The sequence below is a fragment of the Polistes canadensis genome, unplaced genomic scaffold, assembly GCF_001313835.1.
Source record: "Polistes canadensis isolate GaletaPanama2010 unplaced genomic scaffold, ASM131383v1 scaffold_297, whole genome shotgun sequence".
Classification (NCBI taxonomy): Eukaryota; Metazoa; Arthropoda; class Insecta; order Hymenoptera; family Vespidae; genus Polistes; species Polistes canadensis.
The window spans coordinates 95,758-102,781 of record NW_014569844.1 but is presented as its reverse complement, the minus strand read 5'-3'; the positions used below and the strand labels follow the sequence as shown (position 1 = coordinate 102,781).

The following is a 7,024-nucleotide window of genomic DNA, read 5'->3' as shown; positions in this document are numbered from 1 at the left end:
TATATATATTCGATAGAGAGTGAACAATAATTATTTCAAATATGTGTAAATTAATACTCGTCCAATTTTCCGATTGTTCACGATATTAATAATTGTTTCTACGAAAATCATGTTAATATCATCTAACTGTGCTTTGAATAATATCGAATAACAATTCGAAATAAAATCGAAAGATAAGAAAAAATAATCAAATAATATATATATCATACGTTACTATTAAATTGTTTAATTTAGTTTAATTTATGTAAAAGTAACTGGATATCCGTGTGTGGGGGAAAAAAATTATATTAACAAAATTTGAATATTTCATTTGAATTTCGTGGTGTTGTGTTTAGTCGAAAATAATTTCAAAATATTAAGAAAAATATTAATTATTCGCGTATTACCAACGTAAAAAAAGAACAAAAAAAGAAAAGAACGAGAGATTTTCCTAACAAACAAAAATCTCATTTAAGTTCTTGGTGTGTCGTGATACTAGACGATATTAACTTCAACCACTCCCCGTTCCTACTTGAAAAAATAGATTGTACAGTGTCCTATCACGTTGAAGCGTTTTCGATCCGACGAATGACCCCGCCCCCCTCCTCCTTCCCCCTCGTTTTTCGTTAGTAGGAAGAACATGAGGACACGTCTTGGTACGGGGGAAAGTCTCTTCGATTCTAAAACGAGAAAAGGAAAAGAAAAAAAAAAGAAAAGGTAAGAAATGGCGGAGGGGGCAGGGGGAGGGTGATAGAAAGAAGAAGAAGAAGGAGGAGGAGGAGGAGGAGGTGAAGGAGAAAAAAAATTGGTAGGTAGATAAGACGAAAGAGTAAGTAAGTAAGAAAGGGGTGGAGGAGACAGGGGGAGGGAAAGGGAGAGATAGAAGGAAGGAAGGAAGGAAAAGGGTGGTTCTACTACTGGTAAGGTTTAGAGAACCTGTCGATACCGTGACGTGACGCCGAACCTTTTTTCCCAGCCACTCCATTAACATCTCATTATGAACACTCCAGTACCCCCACCAACCCTTGCCTTCGTCGTTGTCGTTGTCGTTGTCATGGTGGTGGTGGTGGTGGTGGTGGTGGTGATACGCTTACACGAAATATCTTAAGTTCGAACTTCCATTAAAATATCTGCCGAGTTTCGCGCGTTTTCATGCCACCATGAGAAAGAGAGAAGATTCTATATATATGTATATATTATAATATAGGGTTTTTCCTTTTTTTTTTTCAATCATTTTTCTTTTTATTCATCCTCTACTTCGTCTCTTCGTCTTTTTTTTTACTTTATTTTATTTTATTTTATTTTATAATAATTCTTCTTCTTGTCTATTTTTTTCTTTTGTTTTTTTTCGAGTCTCATTTTCTTCTATCATACGTATATGTGTGTACATTTGTAGTTCACGTGTATTATACTTATACGTTTTTATATAAAAATGGATTGTTATTATTAAACACGTTAGCATGAGATGTTATCAAGGCCCCTCCTTTTTTTCTTCCTTTTATTCTCACTTCCCATTAGAACTCCCCCATAGGACTAAACGAACATTCGAATAGAAACGATTTACGTTTAATTACTTAGATGTTATCAAACCATTGCTTTTACTTTTATATTTATCTTGAAAATATAGAAAATTCTTGCCGTAAAAAAAACCCATAATGTGACTTGGCAGAAAAATTGATCGTACATCAGTTTTTACGTGACAATTACTGGAAGAACAACAATATTTACATGGAAAAGGGATAAAAATGAAACGAAACGAAACGAAATAATCAGGAAGGGAAATAATAAGGAAAAACTGGTTAGGAGGTTTAGTTAAAGAGATGAATTCTTGAAAATGATTCGATCGGTAACACACTCTGTCCGTGACAAGTTGAGTAAACGATCGTTTATCAGATTGTCATAGAGATTGGGTATATCGTAATGAGGATTAATTAATATACTCCTGGATCGGCCGTATAATGATGGATGAGCTTACCAACCACGCCTACTTTTCCCTAGTCGATTTCACTTGCAAAGTGTGATAATATGCGATATATATATATATATTTTTTAAACACATATAAGAAAGAATAATATTATAGTACAAATCACAAAAGAAATGTCTTTTATATCATCGTTTTATCATTTTCACGATTTGTCATTCTTCTTTCTTCCTCATTAGATATGTTTCGACTAAAGATTGATGTACTATCACGTCACGCGATAGTTTCATTATATCATAAACCCATAAGCAATTAACTTGTTTGACGTTGTTATCACGTAACGATAACCATTCGTGATACGTTTCACTATGTAATATCAGTTTAAATATTGCGATCAGACAAACAAAATAATATCCGCCTTGACAGAATTTGTTGCAAAATAAATAAATTATAGAAGAATATTGACGTTTTTAAAAAAAAAAAAATCCTGCAATATGCATTCCTTGATTTAACGATTATGACATAAATACATTACACATTATCGTATTGTAATCATTAATTATTTATGTGTTTTGTTTTATATTGCATGGTAACGTAAGAAATATATATTCTACGAGGATTTAAATTTTATTATAAAGTATATATATATGATGGTATATGTGGGGAACGTGTTAAATAATCAAATATAAATTATAATAGATTATTATATTCATTTAATTTTATCAATAATAATCATGTTCTATATTTATTATTATGTTCTTCATTTAACATGTTCAGTATCAAAGGCTGCCAGAGAGAGGGGGAGGGGTTGTTCTAGTTTGTATTCTAATCATTTTAATTTAATCACAGATACTCGTTTCGTGAAGTCACGGGTTTTAGTTTTGATTGGCTTGAGACAAATATACAAAGAGCGAGTAAAGTTGGATGAATCAGGTGAAAAAGAAATTGGGAAATTTCAGTTTTATCGATGAATTAATATATAAACGAGATTATTTAAATTAATAAACTTACGTATATTTCACACGGTCCAAAAAAAATACACACACTCTGTGGTGTTATATTTGAATTAAATTTATTATTGGAGATAGAATTATTATTAAAAAAGTGTATAAACGCGACGTTTATTTTTCGTATAGTATCTTACAAGCGTAGATAGTAATGTTCCCTGTCGTCGAAGATTACTGAAACAATTTCGCTGTTCAGAATAACACGGGGATATATGTATATAATAATATAATCATCGTATGTAACATATATCTACATGATAAAATTTCCCGGTTATTTTCGCACTATGACACTCAGGAAACGGAAATGAATGTGCAACGAGATAATCAAAGAGATGGAGGAGACTCCTATTAACCAATCGTTATACCATAATAATAAATTCTCAAAGAATAACCCACGTTGAGACGACACGATTGAAACAAATTATCTAATCAAAAAATACCAAAATAAATAAACTCCAACGATACTTTATATCTTACGTTTTATATTATTTAAAAAAGAAATATATAAATATAAAATAAAAAAGAAGAGCAAGGACAGATGTTAGCAAACTTTTCATTTGGTCACACAGTAGTACATACGTTTCTTAAAGTTATTTATTTTTGAACAATCTTCTTTGGTTGAAGCGTCACACCAAAGAACATTTATAAATTGCTAGATAAATGTTTGAATGTTAAACTCAGTAATCAATCAGTAATATTAGAATTAATTAACAATGGAAAAAATAAAATTGGAAAATGTAAAAACCATTGTAACAGAGTACATACGTAATACCTATGCTGCACACTATACACAAACGTGTGATAGAAGTAGATAGAAGTAGAGAGTGAGAGAGAGAGAGAAAATGAAGAAGAAGAAGAAGGAGGGAGGGGTATAAAAGAGGTAGATGAAAGAGGGTGGAAAGAGGGGTTGAGGATTCGAGCTTATCGCGAGCGTTTAAGCAAACACCGCTTATATCCGCGCCGAGCTTAATTGCGTTGACAAATCCTTCTAGGAGGAAGAGGAGGAGGTAGGGTGAGGTTATGGGGAAGTGGGGAGGGTTGGTTGGTAGTAATGTCGCGGAATTCTCCGATCGTACACAGAGATTGGTTCTGGCTTTGGTCGTGCAAGTATAGCTTTTGAATACCGAGCAAGCACAGTTAATATACCATCGTAACCATCAACCACCACTACCACTAGCACTACCACTACCAGCAACACCACTAACCAATACACAAACTGTAATACCCCCTGTAACTACCATCGACAACTACCGACAAAACCGAGAAGGAAACTTTTGATTCTCACCGAAAAGATAAAGGAAAAGGGAAAAGGGGAAAATAGAAAGACTGGAATTGCATCAATTTCAACTAGGTAAACGTAGTAGTTTCTAACAGTAGTACAGAGAATAGAAACAAATATCCGAAGGTAGGTTATATTTAATAGACTGCTACTATACTGTATATAACTGTAAAATCGTTTTAGAAGGTATGCATAAGTGTATGCGTGTGGGTGGGTGTGTGTTTATGTATATGTGTATATGAAGATATCTGGAAACACGTAAATAGTTAGCATTTATTTTCTACCTCAGACAATATTTCTCTATGTATATATCTATGTTGTTATTTTATTTTCCCTCTATTTTCATGTGTTTTTCAAACCGATCCTTCCTTATTATTAATATTATTATTATAAGAATTATTTATTATTAGTATTTTTCATTTTAAAGAATCATTATTAGAGAATAATCTTTAATAAAAAGAATAAAATTCATGATAAACATTAGGTAAAAAAGATGAAAAATCTAACGATTCCCATCGTTGGTATTCTCGAGCTTTAATAACGAGGACTACTACTTTGCTAAGTATCAAGATGAGAAATGAAAGAGAAAGAGTGACAAAGATAGAGTGAGTGTGTGAGAGAGAGAGAGGGAGAGGGAGGAAGAGAGTATAAGAATAAGAGTATGAGAGAAAAGGAAAGAGAGAGGAGAAGCTTAGGAAAAGTCGTCAAACTGCAACCACGTTCTTCGTGTATGTCGCGAACGAAAAGTTTTGCCTTTGAATTCGTAGACTCGATTTCGCGTAAATGCGACGTCGACAGAAGCCATCGTCTTTGAGAAAGAGTGAGTAAGAGAAAGAAAAAGAGAGAGAGAGAGAGAGAGAGAGAGAGAGAGAGAGAGAGAGAGTATTGTCTCCTTTCCTTTGCAGAAGAAACTTCTTCGAGAAATCGAAGCAGGATTTTAGGATTCGAACTTATCATCCGATCTTTCCCAACGTTAACACGTTTCAATCTGATATCTTCTTTCGTTTTATACTTTAGACTACTTACTACTACTACTACTACTACTACTACTACTACTACTACTACCACTATATTGCTACTACTGTTTTTATTTCTTATTCTTATATATATATATATATGAGTGTCTAAGGGTTTGATTTGTAACATACGTTGCAAGTTTATTCTAAATACCAAAATATAATATAAATATATTTATAAAATCAAAAAAACAAAATACTTTACGTAAGCGTAAATTTCTTTTGATTTGAAATATTATTCTCGAGTGTTTAATCAAATAAATTGGATTAATATTTATATATAAATAAAGCAAACCCTGTGTGTATGTGTGTATTATATCATTAAAAATTTGTTTAACGTAAAAAAAAGAAAATAATTCGAAGAACGAATTTTATTTCTTTATTCTTAATACACGATTTTAAAATGATTCGAGATGATAATTTATTTTACGTAGAATTTTTGTTGGAAAAGTTATATATATATATGGCGTATAATGTGAAAAATTTATTTTCTTCGTTTCTATATTAAATTTTTTATACACAGGGCGGAGTCGGGAAAAATGTTACAAATTCAATAGACCAATAAAAAAAAAAAGAAGAAATAGCAATACTCAAATATTGCAATACGATTTTTATTTGTTTTTTCAGTTATAACGTCATAACAAAATTTCTCATATACACACATGAACACATACACACACACACGTTGTTCTAATCAATGCGTTTTTATTTTTCTTTTTCTCTTTTTTTTTCTGAATAAAAGTTCACAAATATTTCCATTTACTTTTAAACATTTATCGTATCGTCTACGAAGGAAAATAAATCTCGTTACTCTATTCGGATTGATTTGTGCTTTTTAAAAAAAAAAAGAGAAAAAAAAGGACAGTAAACGTCGAGAGATAAAAATAAAAATCGTATAGAACATTTGACTACCTTTTAAACATTATTATTTTTACATGTATATATAATACAATAACGGGGAAAATTCAAAGGGCTTTTTCTCCCGACTCACCCTGTGTATAACGAATAAATAAAAAAAACCCTTCAGTTTTGACATAACGTAGTATTACTGAAAGTATAAACTTAATATTAATTAACATAATTTTCACTTCTCTTGAACGATTTCATTACAGATTTATTCTCCGACGTGTTTTCTTGATATTTTAGAAAATAAAAAAAAAAAACTTTTCAAGAATAAATTTACGTTTGATTTATGAAACGAATAATTTATATTCAATGAATTTCTATATATTGGACAAAAACGTTTAGATAGAAATAACATTTAACATTAATTTAACATCGTAATTTTACTCTTCCAATTAAGCAATTAGATCAAAGTAACGTTCTAATTCTTTAAACTGTCCAATTTCCTTGTTACACACATTTATTCTATTAAACATTTCTAACACAAATTCGCATTCAAAAGTATAAGTACGTGTAATCCATTTTATTCATAATAAATATCATACTCGAACGAATCTCAAAACGTTTCTTATTCATTTTCATTTATGAAAAGAAAAGAAAAGAGATTTTTGGGGGCAGGGTAGGGATGAGTTCTGAGGTTGGGGGGAGGTTACTTCTAAATAGAACAAAACTGTAAAAATACTTTAGAGAAACTGTAGGGAACATTAAATTACACACTCGGCGTTTAACATCCTTTGAATACTAATGTACTACCTACAGTGTTACCTAGCCGTACACGGTAATTTGTTTTACCTCTTCGACTCCCCATATCCCTCCTCCTCCCCCTATCCCCTCGTCTACCGACCCCTTCACTTCATTTTCCCGTAACCCCATGTACCCATCCACCCCCCCCGCCGCCCACTCATTTCGAAAGATATA

General features: G+C 31.7%; 1 protein-coding gene across 2 annotated transcripts in view; it reads right to left on the bottom strand.

Moving 5' to 3' along the window:
• LOC106791328 (lachesin-like) overlaps positions 1-7,024 on the bottom strand; it is a 114,070-nt gene that overhangs the window by 56,013 nt on the left and 51,033 nt on the right. Inside the window, exon 1 of one of the 2 annotated variants that reach the window (XM_014756888.1) lies at positions 2,913-3,099. The exons of the other annotated variant lie outside the window; for it this stretch is intronic. The gene's annotated coding sequence lies outside the window, so the exon portion shown is untranslated. Of the gene's footprint in view, positions 1-2,912; positions 3,100-7,024 lie in introns of those variants that run through there. 2 annotated transcript variants of the gene reach the window in all.